The 24,693-nt window shown below is 40.8% G+C and overlaps 1 protein-coding gene across 11 annotated transcripts in view; it reads right to left on the bottom strand.

Moving 5' to 3' along the window:
• hdac5 (histone deacetylase 5) overlaps positions 1 to 21,769 on the bottom strand; it is a 97,002-nt gene extending 75,233 nt beyond the window's left edge. For 2 of the 11 annotated variants that reach the window (XM_088007989.1, XM_088007988.1), the window contains exons 1-3: positions 21,509 to 21,769; positions 20,672 to 20,762; positions 12,892 to 13,570 (exon numbers count right to left, since the gene is read on the bottom strand). The gene's annotated coding sequence lies outside the window, so the exon portion shown is untranslated. Of the gene's footprint in view, positions 1 to 12,887; positions 13,571 to 20,671; positions 20,763 to 21,508 lie in introns of all 11 variants that reach the window. The other 9 variants (XM_088007979.1, XM_088007980.1, XM_088007982.1 and 6 more) reach the window with 9 other exon arrangements.
• Positions 21,770 to 24,693: the final 2,924 nt, after the last annotated feature.

Raw genomic sequence — 24,693 nt, 5'->3', positions numbered from 1 at the left:
TAATTTTCAATAGATACACATATGGGTGACAGAAAGCAATAAGGTGTGTATTGCAGATAACTTGGTGTAAGGGTTTAGAAAGACAAACCAGCATAAAATGGGAAAATGTATAGGTAAATATTAGTAACTGTTACTTCTGACTGCCACTTTGATTGTGATTTTTTTAATGACAGTAGGACTCTAAAGTTTCAAGTGTTTAGGGGGTAGGAGTTTATAAGTTCTCACTTCTTCCTACCCCATTTTGAGCATGATATGTTAACTGAAACAAAAAAATCTGTATTTTCTCTTCTTTCTTATGCACTTCTTGTTACTGTGCACTATTTTATTTTTATATTTGTATCATGTTCGAATAAAATTTCATTTCATTTCATTTCATTTCATATGCAGCCCTTCCAAGGTCAGAAGGGGAAAGCCAGTTCAGATACAGAATGTCTTGGGTCGAGAAGATTATAAATTTCAATCTTCCCTAAAGTCTCTCCAATACATCTCAGTTCCCAATTATCCAAATTAGTTTGGTCCACTGAGCCAAAACTAGCAACTTCTCCAAGATTGATTCCATTCCGTTAGTGAATTTTAGGGGGCGTTTACACGACGATGATCCAACAAAAACTGAATTTTTGCTCCGTTTTTGTTGGATCATTTACATGAAAACGTTCTAATTGCAATCTTTGTTTACACAGTAACGGTACATGCTCTCACTGCACCTAGTTGGTGTTAGGTTCTTTGAAACTGAGTGCGCATGTGTTTAAAAAAAGTTCTACTTGAAGGCATGTGGATTCACGTTTCCCCATCAGGTACCGTTCTCCCATAGATTGGGAGAAAACACGCATTGTGTGCGTCTGATTAGGGCGCATGCAGTTGGAAAAAGTGGGATAACTTTGCTGAAACACCTTGTTTGAGCTTTCACAGTGTCCGTAGCGGGCCCCGGACTGGAAGCTGTTTATTGTTTTTACCTTGGAATGGCCAACAGTCTGTTATTCCTATATGAATTTGATAAAATAGGAGCTTCCACACTTCCCATATCCGTGTCCTCTGTCACCTTTTTCAGCAGTTAAAGCAGTTTAATCCGTTGTTAACAAGTCGTAACCTGTTTTTCCTAGCCGCCTTCAAACGCAACATTAACGCTGAGACGCTCGCGCTGGGTTTACACCTGTGAGGCAGCAAAGGAGACCTGCTGCTGCTGTGCAGGTGTGTTAGAATCATGGCAGCAAACCAGCAAAACGTAAATAACTGCACAGTTTTTTCCCCAAACTAACCGACTGAGTTGAGTAAAGCTGTTGGATGCAGGTAATGTTAGCTAAAAGATGACTAGCTAATATCAATACAACACCTTAAGCTTGTTAACAAGTAGCCTGTAGGCTATTGATGTTGTCTATGTTCAGCTACGTAGACTCATTTTTCCCCAAAAAAATAAGTTGATGCCCCCCCTGTTAAACTCGTCTGGAGCAAGACCGCGGTAAAGCTAGCCGGCTCTGAGTCCAGCCGGCCCAGCACACGATATGCGCAGTAGCTCAAGACATTATGGTACACCCATTTACGTGCTGCTTTCACAATAAAAGAGCATATCCGGTCCATGTTTGAGCTGCTCAAAATAGGTTTCCAGCCGCTGCATTTGCAAACAAAAAATAATATATGCTGAGAAACTAATACAAAATAAAAACTAATATCTCCCTCGAAAGTTGCAACTAGATCTGATGTATAATTTCAAAATAAAAGCGTATCAAAAAAGTCATTTTCTTATTTTCCCTACTAAGTTGCCGTGCTCATTGCTGAGAAACTCTCTGTTTCCAATGACTCCTACCACTTCTCGGTGACAGAGGGACACCTCTAGAACAGAACCAGAAAGTGGCAAATAGATCTGATGTGTAATTTCAAAATAAAACACCATTTAAAAAGTACTTTGTATATTTTCCCCAAAAGTTGCCATGCTTATTGCTGAGAAACTCTCTGTTTCCAATGACTCCTACCACTTCTGGATGACAAAGGGACACCTCTAGAACAGAACCAGAAAGTGGCAGCAAGATTTGATGTATAATTTCAAAATAAAAGCCTATCAAAAAAGTCAATTTTTTATTTCCCCCCCTAGTTGCCGTGCTCATTGCTGAGAAACTCTCTGTTTCCAATGACTCCTACCACTTCTGGATGACAAAGGGACACCTCTAGAACAGAACCAAAAAGTGGCAACTAGATCTGATGTGTAATTTCAAAATAAAACACTATTAAAATAGTAATTTGTATCTTTTCTCTCCAAGTTGCCGTGCTCATTGCTGAGAAACTCTCTGTTTCCAATGACTCCTACCACTTCTGGATGACAAAGGGACACCTCTAGAACAGAACCAGAAAGTGGCAGCAAGATCTAATGTATAATTTCAAAATAAAAGACTTTCAAAAAAGTACTTTATATCTTTTCCCCCTAAGTTGCCGTGCTCATTGCTGAGAAACTTTCTGTTTCCAATGACTGCTACCACTTCTGGGTGACAGAGGGATACCTCCAGAACAGAACCAGAAAGTGAGAAATAGATCTGATGTGTAATTTCAAAATAAAACACCATTTAAAAAGTACTTTGTATATTTTCCCCACAAGTTGCCATGCTTATTGCTGAGAAACTCTCTGTTTCCAATGACTCCTACCACTTCTGGATGACAAAAAGACACCTCTAGAACAGAACCAGAAAGTGGCAGCAAGATCTGATGTATAATTTCTGATCTGTAGTTCTCTAGATAAGAGCGCTGAACAAGCAACCGTGTATTTTGCCACCTGGGAGGTGCGGAGCGGTGAAGAGACGCTGAGGGAACCGTATCTGATGAGGAAACACGAATCGTAGTAACACCAGCATTGTGAGTAGTTTTGCGTCATACTATGCATGAGCTGGGGATTCTCTGGAAGAAAAGATCCATTTTCTCTGTTTACACAACAACGGACATCGGTACTTTCAGAAACATCGCACTCTGCAACCTGTTTTCAATCTGTGCCGTTGTCAGAGAAAACATTCTGTGGTTTCGTGTAAATGTACACTGCAAACGCAACAAAACTCTTCCGTTTTCCCCCGAAATCGTTGTCGTGTAAACGGGGCCTTAGAGTCCTCGTCTCTGTCCACACCAACAGTCTGAGTGTTTGCTAGTTCAGCCAAGTCCGTCACAAATTTGTCGATAATCCAGGAATCCACAAGCTCCAAACAGCAGAAATCCTGTTATGAATAAATCCAGGGTGAATCCTGCCGGGATTCACCCACCCTGTGTTCCCGCAGGACAAGAGGGCTCTCCTGTGCCCAGACTTCTCATAGAAAATTTGATCAATTGCTTTGAGAGACCGGTTGACCAGATCCATAATTTGTAGATTTGGATGATGTGCAAAGAAAGGCTCCTGAAATATAGAAAAGGGCAGGACAAAAACAGAGCAAGCAGGGCAGGCATGGGCAGGGAGGGAGGAGAGGAAAAAAGCGTCTGCCTTCATCGAGAGCAAGGTGAAGTCATACAGAGACCTAACAGTCTGGATCAAAGAGCCCGGTACCCCATACTCCCCGAGAACCCCCCACAGGGTTCCCCAAGGTGCACGGTCGAACGCCTTCTCCAAGTCCACCAAACACATGTAGAATGGTTGGGTGAACTCCTACACACCCTCTAGGACCCTGCTGATGAGGGTGTAGAGCTGGTCCAGTGTTCCACAATCAGGACAAAAACCACACTGCTCTTCCTGAGTCTGAGGCTGAACTATTCAACAGACCCTCCTTCTCCAGGGCCCCTGAATAGACCTTGCCAAGGAAAGCTTAAGAGGTGGCCCCACTGCGGTCCCCATTTTTGAATAGCACCTGATGTCCATGCAATATTGCAGAGTCACGTCAACCAACACAACCCTACAACATCCAGAGCATTGAGGCCACCCCAGGTGCCTTGCCACCGAGGAGCTCTTTGACAACCTCGGTAACATCATCCCCAGAGATTGGAGAGCCCAACCCAGAGTCCCCAGGATCCGCTTCCTCAATAGAAGGCATGTTGGTGGGATTGAGGAGGTCTTCAAAGTATTCTGCCCATCGGTCCACAACATCCCAAGTTGAGGTCAGCAGCACATCATCACCACTATTAACAGTGCCCAATAACACTCCTTCTTCAGCCTGACAGCGTCCTCACCAAGGGGTGAAAGTAAGGGGGTACGGCAGGGTACTGCGTACCCCTAAAAGATTTAGCGGGGGTACGCAGTACCTGCAAGAGAGGGGAGCGGCTGTCTGCTGTAAAGAATCATTGGGTTCACTGTGCAGCCGTGAGTTCACCCACTAATTAGTTTTTCAAGAACAATCTAAAACACGACTTAATCAATTAATAAATAAATTTTTTCCCATTTCATATTGTTTCTGAACTGTTCGTACTTTGTTAGAGCAGCGGTGCAATACATCGATCGCGGAAGGTTTTGAGTCGATCTCGGCATTAGGTGACAAACTCAACGCCGCCAGGACGCTGAGACCAGCAGGTCCTCCTCTGACTGGCTTATCAAAACGTTCGTAACTTTATTAAAGAACAACAACAAAATCAACAAAATGTGTTCAAATTAATGTAAAAAATACACCTGAACAGTGCCACAACACTGTGGTGTGTGACGCATGAATAACATTCATGCGTCACTAATTCTCTTGTTTTAACGTAAAATGTTCTGTACCTACTGCCATCTAGTGATAATAAAATTACATGATTACGCCGCTAATCACTACTACAGCAAAGACACTCAAAGATGGCATAATTTGCAGATAATTAATTTGTTTTCAAAAAATCTTTTAAGACCAATTACCGTATTTTCCGGACTATAAGCGCACCATACTATAAACCGTACCTTCACATTTTTTGAACCCCCCCCCGGAAACTTGCATATATCAGCCGCACCGGGCTACAGGCCGCTGTTAATTCTGCCGCTCTCGGTTTCCCATAAGGACCCAACAGAGGGCAGCAGAGGGCTGCGTCCTAATAACTGCTGGATATGACGCAGTTCTCCGTCTCCAAATCCGTTTTGTTCACGCCGAGTTTACGTGCCGCGGCTTTATTTCCCTCCTGTACAGCCAGATTGATACTCTTCAACTTAGAAGCTGCATCATGAGTTTAAAAACATTTCTCCGTCGTGACTGCTGCTAGCATGTGCTTGTTCTAAATGAAAATTAGCGCGTTTTTCTTTGATTTCCAATTTTGACTTCCAATGATTCACTTCCTGCTAAAGAGCCCCCTGGTGGTTGAAGAAAAATCCACAGAAAAGCAGCATGTTTAAAGTGTAAGAAAAAAGTAGCAGCTTATCGTCCGGAAACCACGGTAGGTGAAATTGGATAATTTCCACGGCACACCTGATGATCACTCACGGTACACTAATGTGCCGCGGCACAGCGGTTGAAAAACACTGGCTTAAATGACAGAGAGACGGAGAGTAAAAAGGTGCGAGTGGTTTAGAGTTGATCACCTGTTCAGGTTGTTTTACCTTTGCTGTGGCTCATCACAGCCGCTGTAGTTTCTGAACGTTCAATAAATGACAAACTTGGACTAATTACCTCGTTCTTTGTGAGTATACGTCATTTACAACAAATATCAATATGTTTCATTAAGTATCTAACAAACAAATGTGTTCTACCACGATAATTATGTGAAATTAATTATCTAATATAAAAAAATAGTTTGGTGCTTTTGGGCTCAGAGTCTGAGAGGCTTTTCCTTTATCAAATAAATTATTTTTTTTGCCTCTTATTTAGTGGAAATATTAATGTTGATGAGATTTTCTCCAAAATAATAACCTTTTATAACCTTTAGCTAAACTGTTGAAAATGAGGCTCTAACATCCACAAATGACATTGAAATAAAATCCAGTCCAACATCTGGTTTGAGGTGATTCCTCTGGATCCTGTTGGAGGAAAAATATCCCAACTTCAGAAGATGAGCTTTAACCTAACAGAGCTCTGTGGTTCCTCCTGTCAGTGTGAGAGTCAGGGTGAGGAGGCGCCATGTTAGGAAGAGAAGTGGAAGCTGCAGGATCTTCAGAACAAACAGGTCATGATGCTGGGCTACTGATTATCCCTCTGTCTGGACACAGGATCAATAGAACCAGTTTAAAAGATAAAATGAATGGTTATATACCAGACATGGAAAACTGGGATGAACTCCATGCCATGATGGTCAGAATTTAGGTCTCATGGCATCTCATGGTGTCAACATTACAGCCAGTGGGCTGAAGGAGGAAATACAGCTTTATTTTGTAGCAATTCAAGAGCTACCCAGCTGTTATCGCTTCGCAAAAAAATAAAAAAAATTAATCAGCACAGAAACTCCAAAGCACACAAGGAAGCAAAAAAATAAATAAATAAATAAATAAATATATATATATATATATATATATATATATATATATATATATATATATATATATATATATATATATATAAATTCCCCTCTCACCCTCTGTGGGTGGTCTCTTTAATCCTCTGAGCTCGGGTCCTCTACCAGAGGCCTGGGAGCTTCAGGTTCTCCTCCAGTATCTTAGCTGTGCCTAGAACTGCACATTTCTGGACTGAGATGTCTGATGTTGTTCCTGGGATCTGTTTGAGCCACTGCTCCAGTTTGGGGGTGACTGCCCCGAGGGCCCCGATGACCACAGGCACCACTGTGGTCTTCACCTTCCAGGCCTTTTCCAGTTCCTCTCTGAGGCCCTGGTATTTCTCCAGTTTATCGTGCTCCTTCTTCCTGATGTTGTGGTCACTTGCTATTGCTACATCCACCACAACGGCTTTCCTCTGTTCTTTGTCCACCACCACAATGTCCGGTTGGTTCTCCATTACCATCTTGTCTGTCTGGATCTGGAAGTCCCACAGGATCTTAGCTCGGTCATTCTCCACCACCTTTGGGGGTGTCCCCCATTTTGACCTCGGGGCTTCCAGTCCATATTCTGCACAGATGTTCCTGTACACTATGCCCGCCACTTGGTTATGTCGTTCCATGTACGCTTTCCCTGCCAGCATCTTGCACCCTGCTGTTATGTGCTGGACTGTCTCAGAGGCCTCCTTGCACAACCTACACCTTGGGTCTTGTCTGGTGTGGTAGATCTGAGCTTCTATTGCTCTGGTGTTTAGGGCCTGTTCCTGGGCGGCCAGGATGAGGGCCTCTGTGCTGTCCTTGAGTCCAGCTTTCTCCAGCCATTGGTAGGATTTCCTGATATCAGCCACTTCAGTTATTTGTCGGTGGTACATCCCATGTAGGGGCTTGTCCTCCCATGATGGTTCCTCCAGCACCTTGTCCTCTGTTCCCCATTGCCTGAGACATTCGTTGAGCACATCGTCCGTTGAGGCTTTGTCCTTGATGTATTTATGGATCTTGGATGTCTCATCCTGGACAGTGGCTCTCACACTCACTAGTCCTCTGCCTCCTTCCTTACGGCTTGTGTACAGTCTCAGGGTGCTGGATTTGGGGTGGAACCCTCCATGCATGGTTAGTAGCTTCCGAGTCTTAACATCCGTAGCCTTCATCTCTTCCATTGGCCAGCTAATTATTCCGGCAGGGTATCTGATTACTGGCAAGGCATAGCTGTTTATTGCACGGATCTTGTTCTTGCCATTGAGCTGGCTTCTCAGGACTTGCCTTATTCGTTGGAGGTATTTGGCTGTGGCTCCTTTCCTTGTGACCTCATCGAGGTTGCCATTTGCTTGCTGTATTCCCAGGTACTTGTAGCTGTGCTCTATGTCTGCTATTGTTCCTTCTGGGAGTGATACCCCTTCTGTGTGGACGACCTTCCCTCTCTTTGTATATATATATATATATATATATATATATATATATATATATATATATATATATATATATATACATACATATATATATAATTTTTTTGTCGTAGTACCCCCAAGAATTTAAAACTACTTTCACCCCTGCTTATGTCTCAACATGGTTATTGTTGTGGACAATCCACTATGGGCACAGAAATCGAGTTCAGATCAGTGGGGCTGTTCCTCCCAGCCACACCCCTCCAGGTCTCACTGTCATTACCCATGTGAGCGCTGAAGTCCCCCAGCAGAACAAGGGAGTCCCCAGGAGGGGTACTCTCTAGTACCCCCTTCAATTACTCCAAAAAGGGTGTAATCTGAACTGCTTTTTGGTGCACCCAAACAACAATTAGAATTAGAATTAGAACAATTAGAACCCCTCTCCCCACTCATAGGCGGAGGGATGCTACACTCTTGTTCACCAGAGTGGAAGAACATGCAACCCCTCTCAAGGAGACTGGTTCCAGAACCAGAGCCATGCGTTGAGGTGAAACAGACTATTTCTCGCCAGAACCTCTCAATCTCACAGACCAGCTCAGGCTCCTTCTCCACCAGACAGGTAACATTCCACGTCCCAAGAGACAGCTTCTGCAACCGAGGATTGCCAAGGTCCCCGCACTCAGCTACCACCCATCCCACACTGCACCCGACCCCTTTTGCCACTCTCACAGGTGGTGAGCCCATAGGAAGGGGGACCCACGTCTCCTCTTCGGGCTGTGCTGTGCATAAGCCCAGTCACCAGGCCCTCGCCAGCATGCCCTACTTCCAGGCCTGACTCCAGATTTGGGCCCCGATGACCCGTGTCCGAGCGAGGAAACATTATTTCCAATGATTTTGCTCATCATAAGGAGTCTTCGGGCTGCACTTTGTCTGGTTCCTCACCTAGGACCAGTCTTGGGTGCCTTGGGTGACTCTACAAGGGGCATGAAGCCCCAGAAGCACAAACACCTCCTAGGATCACTGCTCCTAGGATCACTGGGACACCAAACCCCTCTAACACGATGAAAGCCCCCTTATGGTTAGACATGTTGTTTTTATATGCATCTACAATCTAATAATGCAAATCTAGTTTCAAACGTTGGAGATAAATTGCAAGTTAACATGTTTTCCTACTTACTACATACTACAAAAACTAAAATTCAATTCAGTTCATTTATATACCACCAATTCACAACAATGTCATTTCAATGGACTTTACAAAAAAAATAATTTCAATCATACATACATTCCAATTGATTCTAGTTACCCAACAGAATGTTCTACAGAATGCTCAAAGTAGTTTAAAATGTTTCTGTCTGAGGAAACCCAGCAGTTTTCCTTGAGTCATTGACTTTCACTCTTGGATGAGCATGTAGCAACAACAGTCTACTGAAAAAATGTTTCCCTAGTTATTACATACTACAAATCAAGTAATCCATGACACACATACAGTGCCTCCTGCAATAAATATGAATTACAACAAATATCTACTTTTAAGCAGGAGTTATGGTTAGATATTTTTACATGTATCTACAATCTAATAATGCAAGTTCCAAATGTCTAGTTCCAAATGTTGGAGATAAATTGTAATTAACTATTTTAATACAAATCATTCTTGATTTCACACTCACAACATAGCTCAGCAAATATACAAAGAAATTGGACTGATATGTATACAAACAAATTTAACTTGGTAGATTTCAGCACTGAACCCTGGACATAACTTTTTTTGTGATTTATGTGTGGTTTATTGCAAGATTCTAAATTGGAAAACAAGATGTACCCTGAAGCTTACTGGAGATCCCCCTGGTCCTCTGGCTCCACCTACTGCTAAAGTAATGATATGGTGAAGAGGAAGAATGCATGGAAAATTGACAAACACTGACATCCTGAAAATAAATGTACAATCTCCTTGAGTATATTAAAACACACACAGATAGCCTAAGGTTTTTCTATCTGGATCATCATGTCACCTTGATCCAGTATTTGCAGACATCTTATTGCAGTTAACTTACTCTGACTTGGTGCACACATTAACAGTCTCCTGCTCTGCATTCTACTGTGCTGCTTTTATGGCAATAAACTGTCTTTTTAATATTTTTCTCATTAAATAGGGTTAAATTTTTAGTTTAAATTTATTTTCCATAAGGTATTTTTGACAAACTGCAAATAGAATTGTTGGCATCACTGACAACAAAATTGGAGATTTCAAACATATATAACAGTCCACATTTTATATTTTGTCAATCATAAACAGTCCGAGAAAAAATTGTAACAATGGGCAAAGTGACAGCCATTCACCCTTTTCACACAAGTTTATATAACGCGGGGTCTGCAGCCTGGCTCTTTGGACCGTGAAGATTGCAGACCCCTGATCTATACTTTCAGTTATATAATGCTGATGACACACCTCAGTAACTCGACAAATAAATTGTTATTTTACATTCTAATTCCAATGTGACTAAACAGAAATTCTGAATGTATCTCATAACACTGATTTACAGATGGTCACATTTACCTAAACAAAGGTTAATACTAACAACTGTTTGTTTGGGGCTTTATCAGAGTTTCTTCAATTGTTTGAGCAATTTTTATATAACATATGGGGCACTTGGCAAAGATTTACCAAGTTGGGATATGTTATCTGTATATTACATAAAACCAAAATTCCAGAACAAAGGATAAATAATAAGTCTTTTAAAAAGATGTAAAACTCTCAAGGGTTAAGGCCAATCTAATGTTCATTGACAAGCTGTCCCAGAGTCTAGAAACCCCAAAAGCTCTGTCACATTTCAGTCTTCGACCTAGGTTTTGGGGCTTTGACCAGTAGCTGGTTACCAGACCTGAGCATTCTGGCTGGATTATACAAATTCAACAATTTGGACACATACTGTGGCATTTAAAAACTGACATTTAAAAACTGACAATGTTTTAAAATCAGCCCTATAGTACAAGAAGCTAGTGAAGTCAAGCCAATATTGGTGATATGTGATAATGTTCTTGCTTACAGATGAGATGCTGGGTTGCTACTTTTTGAACTAGTTGCAGAGAATTCATTTTTTTTGGTCAATCCCATAGTAAAGCAAATTACAATAAACCAGATGTGATTACATAGGGGCATAAATCACTCTCTCCAGATCCTTGAGGAGATAACCTTTGACCTTGGCAATAAGTCTGAGTCGGTAAAAGCTTGACTTGATGACTGAGCTTACCTGCTTATCCAGCGTAATATCTCTGTTAAATATCACGCCAATGCTCTTGACAGATAAGTGGATAAAAGAGGTTTACAGACCTAGGAGACCAGAATGATCATAAATATGGCTGCATCTGAACAGAATGATGTGTTTTGTTAACATTTATATGTTAAGAATTACATGTCATCTAGGTTTGAATCTCACTCAAGCAGTCCAGAAAAGTTGAATGAACATCATCCATCATCAACTATACTATGGCCATTAACAATCACCCTCAGTGGTAGTGTCATAAAAACAACACTGGATCCAAGATGGAACCTTGGAGCACTTGAAAAAGAAACTGGAATTGTAGCTATGGAAAAATCAACTAAGTGGTTTAGTAAGAGTCAGTCCATCTAAGAGCTGTGCCTATTATCCCTACTCTCAAGCTGCCTTTATGATTTATTTTGAATCTGTAAGTACAATAACTTTCAATAATGTTGACCAAGTATGTTCCACTGTGTCAGAAGGGACACATTATTTATTTATTTTAGAACACATTCAAATCCCTGGTAACTGTATGCTGTGTTTTGCGTTGCAATAGTTCTGAATATAATCTGCTGCCCAACTGCTCAATTAGCCTAATGACCTAATGACCTAATGACATTGACACCCAAACTCATGTTAGGAAGTATCTTTTGTTCTCCTACCGCTGCTAAAGTACCCAGAACTGGGAATCAGTCCTCTTTCTACTTCTCTACCACCTCCTCCTCCTCTTCACACCAGCATTTCCCAAAATACCTGGCCCCCTCCATTCTGCAGAAGAGCAGGAATGCTGCCTGGCAACTGGGGGTCTGGCTGCCATGGTAACAGTTCACCTGAACACCTCCTCCCTAAACAAACAGCAAGTGTGAGCAATAGAGACCGGGAGGAAGCAGAGGAAGCAGAGGATTTAGAGGTAATTTCCCTGCTGGTCCTCCTGTTTTCGGAGAGACACAAATCTGATGTAACGTCAGCCCCTCTGTACATGTCCATCTTAAGATGCCAACAAAATACGCAACATACACGTAGGCCTACTACTCTCCAAACACACACAAACACACACACACTGCTGTTCTAGCTGTTCTTACATAAGGGATCCCAGAATTCATTTTACTCACTGGGAACACAATTAAGTGACTATTTTATAAGTAATGAAAACCCAGAATTCAATCTCTCAGAAATTAGGTATTTTTTAATACAAAAATTTATGTTATGGTCATGTTATTGCTTAGACAATTATGGCTAAGTCTGATGATTTGACAGTTGTCCACACTGTAACAAATGGCTGTAAAAACTACACCATGAAAATACAGTAAAGTGGGTGGGTTTTGAAAATACAGCTATTTACTGTGATCTGAAATGTGAATGGAAAGTATATGGGATGTGATTGGACCACTGGATCTGTAAATGTTATATGTACATAGCTAGTAAGCATCTCACAATGCAACTGTACAGTTGCATTGTGAGATGCTTACTAGCTGGAGGTGAATGTTCACGGGCTTAGAGGGCCCTCTAGCCATTCATGGGTCATTGTTTACCTGGTGAAACAATGACTTTCACCAGGTAAGTACTTGTTAAAAAAATTGTATTGCAGTTTTGCAGTTTGGTGTTTGAGGATGACAATATATGTTACGTGGCTATATTGAGCTACTCTCGCTTCTATAACATTGTGGGGTAAAGCTAATTTCGGTTGTTTCTCAGCTAGCATTATGTGCAAACACAAGTGCCTTTTAGCTCAGTTTTGATAATATTTTTCACCCAGAAAATGCAGATGGCTATATTCTGGTCTTCCTTATTTATATAATGTACAGTGTTTTTTTGTCACCAACTGTGTGTGTGATGTGTTTTGTGAACTGAGGAACAAACATAATCCACATTTTGACTGATCTGAAACGCACATCGAGTCCTGGTTCACCTACTGTCTGTCTGTTTGCCGTTCCTCCAAGCCAGTTTCCAGCTGCCCAAAAGAAGCATGTCCTTGATGAATACCTGGATTTCAAACAAGTGTTCAGTACATCCAAAGCTCTCTCTCTGCTTCCCCATCGATTGTATGACTGTGCCAAAGATCTTCTCCATGGTGTCCTGTTGCCATCCAGTCGTCTCTTAAATCTGTCCTATATAAAATATGAGACCATGAAAAAGTACATCCATTAATCTATGAATACAGGTATTATCTACTACTTATCTTCACTTCTGGGAGCAGGCTTCCTTTTGTTGGTAAAAATTGGGTTCCTTGAGCCCTGTGTTGATTACAGGGAGCTCAACCAGATAACAATTAAAAATAAACCCCCCTTACTTCATCTTCTCTGCTTTTGAACCAGTCCATGATGCCACCATCTTCTCCAAGGTCGATCTACACAACGCCTATCATTTAGTGCACATATGCCAGGGAGCTGAGTGGAAGACTGCCTTTCGGACCCCACTGTGTGAAATGCACCTGTAGTTTTTCAAAATCTCATCAACGATGTCCTCTGTTGACTTTCTCTATCAGTTTGTTTTTGTTTACCTTGATGACATTTTGATCTTCTAGAAACCACAGGAAATACCACAGGAAACACGCCCACCTCGTCCTTTAATGCCTCTTGGAAAACAGATTATCTGAAAGCAGAAAAATGTGAATTCCACAAACCATCCATTATCTTTTTGAGCTAAATTTTTGAGAGCAAACAGGTATGCACAAACCAAAGCTTTTCAGGACTGGCTGGATTGGCCCATTTCCAACAACCATAAACAATTGCAATGTTTTCTAGGATTTGCTAAGTTCTACCACCGTTTCATTAGGAACTATAGCCAAACAGCAGTGCCCCTTTCTTACATCTCTCACTTCAACCAAGATCACCTTCATCTGGACCCTGGATCCTGACAAAGCCTTCCTTGAACTCAAGAAGAGATTCTCCGAAGTGCCAGTCCTTGTTAAGCCTGACCCCCACCTTAGGTTTATTTTTGAGGTGGATGATTCTGACTTGGCGGTTGAAGCTGTGCTGTCACAAAGATCTCCTGTTGATAACTAATTACGGTATACTGAACAAAAATATAAATCCCCCATGTTAAATATTGCCATGTAGCGTTAACAACTGTAAATGAGCTGACATTTTATTGTACAAAAATAATATTTCTCTTGATTTGTGTATAATTTTTAATCCAACTTGGTGTCACTGAGCATTACTCAGTGAGTTGTTTTTTTACTCAGTGCATGGGTGGGGCATGTCCAATGGGTGATCAGACAAACAGCTAACGGCTAGCTTACCCTAACAGCTGGACAATCCTTGGACTGGGGACAATAAAAGGCCACCCCTAAATGTCAAATTTTGTCACAAGATGTTGCAAGTTATTCAGGAGTGTGACATTGGCAAGTTGGATGCAGGGATGTCCACCAGAGCAGTAGTTGCATGGCCCAATGTCCATTATTGGACTATAGGCCATTTAAGAGTTCATCTTCAACAGACTGGCATGACTGCAAGTTGTTCAGTGTACATCCTTGTGTTATTTTTCTCACCGTCTTTCTCTCACAGAAAGCAAAGTGATTGTTAACTTCTCTTAAGACTCCAAGGATAAAACCCTGGCTCTCATCCTTCTACCCATCTCTTCTGTTGGAGTTGTAACATGGGAAATCAAAGGCATCATCACTGAAGCTCAACTGAATGAACCTGATCCTGGTACTGGCCTCCCTAACAAGATCTACTTTCCCTCCTGCATCTGTGCCCAAGTTATTCATCGGGTTCACTTGGTAAAATTCTCCTTCCATCCTGAAATCAGCCAAACCATCACCCTCATCAACTGGAAGTTCTGGTGGTCATTCATCAATAAAGATGTCAAAGAATATGTCCCTTGCTTGTCACATCTGCGACCGCAATAAAATCAACCATTTTCTGAACTCCTTCAACCTCTTCCCATTCCCAAACAACCTTGGTCTCATATAACCATTTTTACTTTTTTACTGGATTACCACCATCCAAAGGTATGATCACCAGTCTGACCAACACTGATTGTTTTTCCAAAGCCTGCCAAATTGTTCCCTTCAGAAAATCTTCCACTGCCTTCCAAACTGCTCAACTCCTGGTCAAACATGTTCCATCTCTGCAGCATTCTCCAAGACATACTGTCCGATCATGGCCCCCAGTTCATCTCTCAAGCCTGGAAACAGCTCTCCAAAGCCTTCAACACCAAGGACAGTCTTGCTTCCAGTTTCCTCACCGCAAGTCCTTATGACTGGGTTGATTGTGCTCATAACACTCACACCTTATCAGTCACTGGTTTTAACAAGTTTGAAGTCTCCCTAGGTTACCAGTCTCCTCTGTTCCCTTCTGATGAGCAAGAAATTTTTCAGTCGCTTCTGTACTCCGCCTGGTGGCGACTGTTGATGGGGTTGGTGTAAGGAATTTGGTTTGTGATGTCCTTGTGTGGTGTTAGGTTTATCAAAAACCACTCTAGGATGTCATGGAGCACCTAGGCTCATTTAATGTCCAGCAGATGTGCTCCGGCACATGCATTCCATCAAGATTATCAGCAGGTGGGATAAGAAGACCTGGATCCCAGACCTTCGACACCTGAGTGTTAGCCCTATGTGGTTTCTATGCTCACCTGGGTTACATGCCTAAGCTCTCCTGGATTCCCTCGCTCATACCTTCAAACAAATATAGATTTTCCATCCATCTGACTGTTGAATGAATTGTGTGTGTTCCTACTGTGGGGTGTACACACACTACACAATCACACCTGATATACCTACGATTTTTTATCGTCGTGTGGTTTCTCAGGTTTTGAAAATCGCCCGACAATTTTAAAATCTTGCTGTGTGAACCAGGCATAAACAGCATTCCACATTCATAAATGTCAACTAAAAATCCAAATAGTATTTGACTCAACAAATAAAAAGCTAACCCCCAAAATGCTGATATTTAAAGTTTACAAGCACAGGGACAGTGTTGCTGCCTGTTTTTTTTTATTTTTTATCCTAATCGCAAAGTATTTCAAAATTCTCTATAATTATGCCAGTCACAGTATGTTGGAGTAACTTTGGTTAATGAAGTGGCATTGCTTGTTTTGGGGAGTTATTCTTTCTGGTTTTGGATGTTGTGCAGCTTGAAGAATTTTTGTTTCTTCTTTTACTTTGAGAAAGTTATGTTGTGTGAATGTGACAACAAAGATGTTTTGCAAAGAGTCTAATTTTCAGAGGAGTTGAAAAGGAGACTTCATGGATAGCTGGACCAAAGAAAAGAGAGAGGACAATACCATTATGGTCATCAATCATAATGGGCAAGGAATATATCGCAACTCCACCTCTCTGCTCAGTTTCTGACCCAGAAGGCCACACAGATTTAAAAAGGAGTGGCAAAAGCACTGCTTTTGGTGAAGAGATGATTACCCAAGTACTGTCATTGTAGGTAGTTAGATGATATGAGACATTTTATATCCCAGTAGGATAAATGAAGTATTTTGTACTGAAAAATGCACTTCTTACACTGGCTTCAGAGCAAAAAAGATTTTGGTTAAGATGCATAAATTGTGCAATCAAATTTCCTGCTCTTCAAAACGATTTAATCCAGTTGAAGGTTTCATGTGTACAGAATTCCATCAAAAATGATTCCCACCTGTAACAAAGATGTTGCAGAGATAATGCTACCAGATTTTTAAGAATTCAAATATTATGACAATTACAGTTGTCTTTGAAGATCTCTTTGTATTCACCAAATAGTCATCAATCATGAGCAGCCTAGCAGCTAACTGTACCAAAAGATCTGACAATATCTGGCAAATCTGCAATAATACAGATTTTTCTCTAAAGTGTTGATGTGCACAACTAGGTGCTTTGGCTGGGACATAACTTTCTTCGTCACATCATTTAATAAAGGTCAGTACAGTAGTCAAATTTTGTTAACCTTTGTTATCCGCTACTTGCGAAAACACAAGAAATGCTGTCAGTGCTGAGTACATCATACCAAATGCTAAGAAGACAAACAGTTAAACATCTGTTCATTTATATGGCAGATAATGGCAAATGAAAGATTAAACTTTTGATAATATCTCTTGTCATATGCCATTGTTCATTCCACTGGTATTATCTTTAAGTCTGACCTTTATTTATATGGATTATCCCACTGAGACACAGGTTCATTCTGAAGTAATACCAGTAATAGTGTTTAACAGAGACAAAAATTTGGGTTGATACCAATTTAACATTGTTGTTATGGCCACTTCCTGGTATTGAGTGAAATCATATATATTTATGACGTCATAAAATGACCACACCATTGACATTGCTTTTCTGCTACAGTTAAACACAACCCTAAAAGCTGCGGTGTGTAAGTTTTGTAAAAAGAAAGAATTTTTTTTACATATTTGTTGAAACATATATGTCGTAACAGTATAAAACACTGTCCTCTGCATCCTCCCAGTGCCACTATTGCCAACTGAAGAAAAGCACCACTCCTGGTCAGAAACAGCTAATCAGAACCAGGAGAAGGGTCTTAGAAGTGTCAATCAACCTCATCAACGTACTGCTCAATGTGCTTATGGTGGAGAAACAACTTACTGTTACGGGAAAACTGTTTATCCACTGTCATCAGTGTCAGGCTAACTAGTTTGAACATTCATGACAGAATCAGCTGTCGTGTAGCAGAGAGCAAGAGCGAGGCTGTGAGCAGCGCATACACAAGCATAATTGGTTGTTTCTGACAAGGATCAATGCATTTCTGTAGTTAATTCTAGAAGCACTGGGAAAAGACAGAAGAGCTCAATTTTCTTTTCCACAGAATATCTTTACAGATTATCTGTCAAAAAAATCTGTCAAGACAGTGACAGTTTTAAAAAATATGTGAAAAACATATATTTTTTATAATAGTTACATTCCCCAGCTTTAATCTTGTGGTACATTATTATTGTTGTCTCTTTATTAAACAAATTAACACATGACCAACCCTTTCCTCCTCCAGAAACACAAAACAATAACAAGATTGAAATCAACATTGATTGTTAATATGGACCCAGTTTTATTAACTGGAACCATACTGATATGTTAAAAAATTACTAAAATTGGTAGTCACCAATGTTGATGCTGATATATCAGACATCACTAACTACCTAGCAAACTAATAAAATCATGTATTTGCAATACTACTACTCAATATTCAATTCAATTTCATTTACATTGTGCCAATTCACAACAAATGTCATCACAAGAAATTTTACAAAAACATAATTTCAGTCCACACATACATATACTCTAAATCAGCCTCGCTGTCACACAGTAGGAAGGGTAAAAGCGCATGTGGGATCAGTGTGAGCCCCACTGGGACGTGCATGGGGTAAACTTGTGGGGTCTAAAAGATTGTGTCTTTTAAAATCAAAGGAGGGTAAAACAGTCACACCAAGAACAGAAAAATGTAATCTGCAAAGTATGTGGAAGAGAGGAAAGACAAGAAATTTGTTTTACCACCTTAAACAAAGTATGGACTTGAATACCAGAAATTCCAAGCGATACTGCTGACTACAAGTTCCAGTCACAACACTGGGAAGAAAAGGCGTTATAGCTTTAACACAATAACTTATTAAAGTTATTATATATTTTTCACTTATTTATTTAAGTTTTATTACACCAGGTAGTTATCATTGAGATTAAGCTGCTGCCTGTCATTGCCAATGTTTTTTTGCATTTAGAAATGCAAAGAAAAAAGCTGGAACGTGTATTTTCTGCAGGTAAAAACAGCACTCTATTCAAGTTCTCCTTGTCTTCAGACAAAGTACTGCACAACTCATGATGAACAAACCAAACAAGCCATTGAATGCTTCAGGTAAAAAGAGGTTCAGTTTGATATTTTTACTAATGATGGGAATAAAAGTTTAATGTACAGATAGATGTTGATGATGTGTAATTTTTTTTTATTTCATGTTTTATGTTTAGATAGTATAAAAAATGGCATTTAATAATTATGAGAAAAAAAACCCTGTGGAGATAGGCACCAGCACATCTCCCAACACTAGTTTTAAGTGTGTCTTAAATGGATCGATGGAGGTTAAAAAGTTTGGTAACACTTTATTTGACGGGATATCCATAAGACTGACATGACACTGTCACAAATATGACATAACATTTGTCATGAACATGAAGGAGACTTTATGAATGTCTATGGCTGTTGTCATGAACTACCGACTTTGCCTTATGTTTTTATATGACACTTTAATGCAAAGCTGGCACTTTTAATAGACTTTCAATGCAACTTTTAGAGCAACTTTGCATTAAAAGTGTCATTATTTACCGAATGTCACTTCATGACAACAGTCATAGACATTCATAAAGACTAGTTCATGTTCATGACAGGTGTTATGTCATATTTATGACAGTGTCATGTCAGTCTTATGCACACCCCGTCAAATAAAGTGTTACCAAAAGTTTCTATCTCGGGACCTGCTCTCTGCGGGGAGAGGAGAATTAGTATGATTAAATCAAAAACAAAGATTGTAGAAAAAAAATACAAGAACTAGCATACCAAGAAATATGGAAAAACCAACAAGAAATAATCAAGACTTAAATTAAATCAAACTAAAAGCCCAAACACCAGTGGGCCATAACAACAGGGCTAAATATGTTATCTTCAGCAGAATTTGTCCACAAATATCCTGCCTTACCAAATATTACATCAAAACTGTCCTTTGCATTCCGATATTGTACACATTTGTGTCCATATATGATTACAATTCAATGTATTGTGTAGCTGAAGTACAATAACAGATATTTTATCTTGATAGTTCTTTGCCATTGCAACACAGCGATAGTACAATGGCTAGAAAATATGCTGCAGCAGTAGCTTAGGAAGTCTTTTGTTCAATTGAAGCTAATTTAATTTTAGAATCGTTGTCCTTCACGAAGGTGAACCAGGTCTTAAATCTTTTTGCAGTCACTGATAGATTTTCTTTTAGAATTGTCCTCTGTGCCTAACATGTTGCTGCAACTATTATGTTTCATCTTGGTGATGGAGTGTTTAGGTTGATGTTCAGGATTTATACTGAGACTGATTTACACAGTGGTGGTCTCTAGCTATTCACTATGTGGCCTCTGAATACTGTTGATAGCATTGAATTTTAAATAGGGGTATTAAAGTAAAACTATGTATCCTTTTGGTTCCATATCACATTATGTACTACTTTGTTTGGGTTTATTACTTGTCCCATTAAAATATATTCAATTTTGAATATGTATATTCACATATATTCATGTGTAGATATTTTTGTAAGAGACTTAATACAAAGCACAGTCAATTAAATTAATTTGGAAATTTCAATTTTTTTAAAATCAGAATTAGCATTATTGGCCAAGACGGTGCGCACAAAGAATTTGACTTCACTTTTACACACCATTAAATGGAACTATATACGCTTTAGAGGAAATAAAATAAAAGACAGAAACAATATGTACATATTTGTACATATTACATAACTATGAAAAGAATAATAGATATTATTTTTCTGTTTTATCCACAATTTCCTCTCAAGCTATTACACTCTTTTTCTACATTCACTCCAACCCATTCATTTTATTTTTAAGCAATTATGAGGCACTGTGATAAAACACAAAATTACTGTTGTTAAAGTTAGTCAGTGAGTTGTTGCTAGTTTACCGATGAATGCAAAATAATTATATCATTATTATAACAAATAATAATAAAGTATTAACTATTTAATGAGTCAGTTGATGCCACCAACCTTGCTTAGCTGGCTGTGAGAGGTTGAGTGAAGAATGCCCTTCCTTGGCCTACATCCCCCAGAATGCTGTGTGGTTCTGGATCACAGTTCACTGAAATTAGAACATTCTATTGGACATATTTTCTAGTTATATTGATCACGTGTCTATTGCAGTATACATTATCAATTTATTGCCCAGTCCTAAGTGGGACATGTATAATATATGCATAAACAATGGTTTCAGAAATTGGAACTTCTATCTTTAGAGTCAGTGAAACAACCTGGAAACAGGCTTTAAGTATAGTATTAAAGCCTTGTGCTTCTGTGTTAGATTGTTAGGGACCTCATTCATACATGCATGTGTAACCTACACTGCATGTATGAGCCAAGTGTTCTGGTGGCTGCACATCCTACCGGGAGACAGTGGTGTTAGTGACTAGAGACTGCGATCGATGGCTTATAGTCAGCTCTAAGCCATCAAAAGAGTTAATTGCTGCCATCTGTTTAGCTGCATGCTTCTACTGTAGATTCTGGTGGTTAACCTTTGGCTGTCAGTTGTTAGATGTATTATAGTTAGCTGGTGTCTCCACGTTAAGTTCCCAGAGCGTGTTGCAACAGCAAACACCTGTACTGTTACCTGGTTAATAGCTGGTTAGTTACTAGATCTCCCAAGTAAAAGCTTCTGTCCTTTAGCTAGCTGTAGCATTTCTGTGCACGCCAACACATTTAGTCTGTAGTCGCAGCCAAAAATGTCATTGCTTCCAACAGTAGTCAGAACAAACATTTAACTAGCGAAGCATATCGTAGAACGGCCACACGTATTCACGCTTGCACTCCCTCTTGGAGACCGCACAGTACCGTGAGTTTCGGCGGAGCTCAGGTCGCTTCCTATCGGATGCGGTCACCGCCGAGGTTCGGTGCGCGTTCCCCCAGACCCCCAACTCCCTTCACCACCGCAGAATCCTAAGTTCCTTAAGGTGGTCACGGAAAGGTGTAAAGCTAGCTGGCAGGATGCGTTTAACCTCCTACCATTTCACCTCCTCCATATTTACTGTCTTCGTTCGTTCTGCCTCGCGCTCTCTCTCCCACCACCAACAACAACATTATTGACGTCCTCCCCCTGCCACGTGACCAGTCTGCTGGGGCTAAAAATAGACTCGGTGCAAACCAATGGAGGAAGACAGGCAAGACAGAGACAGACAGACAGAGGCGGATTTAGTCAGATAGTGGCTCGAATCAGAACAGAGGCATGTGACTGACCACCTCCATAGTAATTCAATATTTTCAGCATTTTTGTCTCAGATCTACTCAATTCATTGTTGCTTATTGCTGGAAGCACAACTTTGCATCTACATTTTATTTTCTGAGATCCAATTCTGCTCTTATCTCAAAACACTGAGATCCATCCATCCATCCATTTTCTTACACCCATGTCCCTAGTGGGGTTCGGAGGGGTGCTGGTGCCCATCTCCAGCGAGACGGCATTGAGGTCCATAGCGCCTAACTTTTTCACATTGACATTTTTTAAAACTGTTACTGTCGTGATTGTAACAGTAACCTTCTCCAAGTGTTCCCAGTATTAAATCCTGAAATACACCACTCAGTCAGAACCAACCAGTCAGAGCCAGGAGAAAGCTCTTAGTGCAGTAAATGTAGCTTGTGTATGCGCTCACATCATCCACCTTGCTCTCTGCATCTTCTCAACAGTAGAGCCTGTTATGAATCCTTAGGGTAGTTAACATGGCCACCCACCAATGATGACGGATAAAGTTTTCCTGTAATAATATGCTATCACTAGTAGCACCATGACTAGTGCTACACAAGCTTGATTGAAAGAGCTCAGACTGATTAGTTGTTTCTGACTGGGAGTGATGTATTTCTACAGATTGCAGTAGTATCTTAGGGAGGAGTTGGAGGAGGTTGATTTTTATGTATTTATTTATTTTACAGATTATTGTATCATACCACACTATATCTCTATGTCATGACACAGTGACAGTTTTAATATGTATGCACTCTAAAATTTGACAAGTAGAGCAGACTTGAAAAAAATGTGGAAACCGATTGCCTTGAAATCAGCAACAAAGCACTTTGTATTGCCTTTTTGCTGAAAATGTGCTATATAAATAAAATTACCTTCACCTTTACCTTGAAAAAATCTAAGTAACTATTAGTTTTACATTTTGTTTACTCGACACATACCTACTCAGTGTACTTGAGACCTTGTTGAATGAACGTAATTGTCTGAAGTTAATTTAATTTAGCTTAGTGAAGGGAGGAAGTGATGTCACAGGTTATGGACACAGAAGTCAAATAAATAACATTTTAAAAACTTATTGCAGAATATACTATATATACACTGCTCAAAAAAATAAAGGGAACACTTAAACAACACAATATAACTCCAAGTAAATCAAACTTCTGTGAAATCAAACTGTCCTCTTAGGAAGCAACACTGATTGACAATCGATTTCACCTGCTGTTGTGCAAATGGAATAGACAACAGGTGGAAATTATTGGCAATTAGCAAGGCACACTCAATAAAGGAGTGGTTCTGCAGGTGGGGACCACAGACCACTTCTCAGTACCTATGCTGTCTGGCTGATGTTTTGGTCAGTTTTGAATGTTGGTGGTGCTTTCACACTCGTGGTAGCATGAGACGGACTCTACAACCCACACAAGTGGCTCAGGTAGTGCAGCTCATCCAGGATGGCACATCAATGTGAGCTGTGGCAAGAAGGTTTGCTGTGTCTGTCAGCGTAGTGTCCAGAGGCTGGAGGCGCTACCAGGAGACAGGCCAGTACACCAGGAGACGTGGAGGAGGCCGTAGGAGGGCAACAACCCAGCAGCAGGACCACTACCTCCGCCTTTGTGCAAGAAGGAACAGGAGAAGCACTGCCAGAGCCCTGCAAAATGACCCCCAGCAGGCCACAAATGTGCATGTGCACAAACAGTTAGAAACCGACTCCATGAGGATGGTATGAGGGCCCGACGTCCACAGATGGGGGTTGTGCTCACAGCCCAACACCGTGCAGGACGCTTGACATTTGCCACTGGCGTCTTGTGCTCTTCACAGATGAAAGCAGGTTCACACTGAGCACATGTGACAGAGTCTGGAGATGCCGTGGAGAGCGGTCTGCTGCCTGCAACATCCTTCAGCTTGACCGGTTTGGCAGTGGGTCAGTAATGGTGTGGGGTGGCATTTCTTTGGAGGGCCGCACAGCCCTCCATGTGCTCACCAGAGGTAGCCTGACTGCCATTAGGTACTGAGATGAGATCCTCAGACCCCTTGTGAGACCATATGCTAGTGCGGTTGGCCCTGGGTTCCTCCTAATGCAGGACAATGCTAGACCTCATGTGGCTGGAGTGTGTCAGCTGTTCCTGCAAGATGAAGGCATTGAAGCTATGGACTGGCCAGCCCGTTCCCCAGACCTGAATCCGATTGAGCACATCTGCGACATCATGTCTTGCTCCATCCACCAACGTCACGTTGCACCACAGACTGTCCAGGAGTTGGCGGATGCTTTAGTCCAGGTCTGGGAGGAGATCCCTCAGGAGACCATCCGCCACCTCATCAGGAGCATGCCCAGGCGTTGTAGGGAGGTCATACAGGCACGTGGAGGCCACACACAATAATGAGCCTCATTTTGACTTGTTTTAAGGACATTACATTAAAGTTGGATCAGCCTGTAGTGTGTTTTTTCACTTTAATTTTGTGTGTGGCTCCAAATCCAGGCCTCCATTGGTTAATAAATTTGATTTCCATTGATGATTTTTGTGTGATTTTGTTGTCAGCACATTCAACTTTGTACAGAACAAAGTATTCAATGAGAATATTTCATTCATTCAGATCTAGGATGTGTTATTTGAGTGTTCCCTTTATTTTTTTGAGCAGTGTGTGTGCAGTGTGTGTGTGTGTGTGTGTGTACACACACACACACACACACACACACACAGTATAGCTCAGTGGGTACTCACCAGTCTTCCACCCGGGAGACCCGGGTTCAAATCCAGGCTGGGGCAAACAGTTACAACAGTGAAAT

Source organism: Poecilia mexicana, unplaced genomic scaffold, assembly GCF_051168715.1.
Source record: "Poecilia mexicana isolate PSO_F unplaced genomic scaffold, ASM5116871v1 scaffold_8, whole genome shotgun sequence".
Taxonomy (NCBI): domain Eukaryota; kingdom Metazoa; phylum Chordata; class Actinopteri; order Cyprinodontiformes; family Poeciliidae; genus Poecilia; species Poecilia mexicana.
This window is presented reverse-complemented; position numbering and strand designations above follow the sequence as displayed.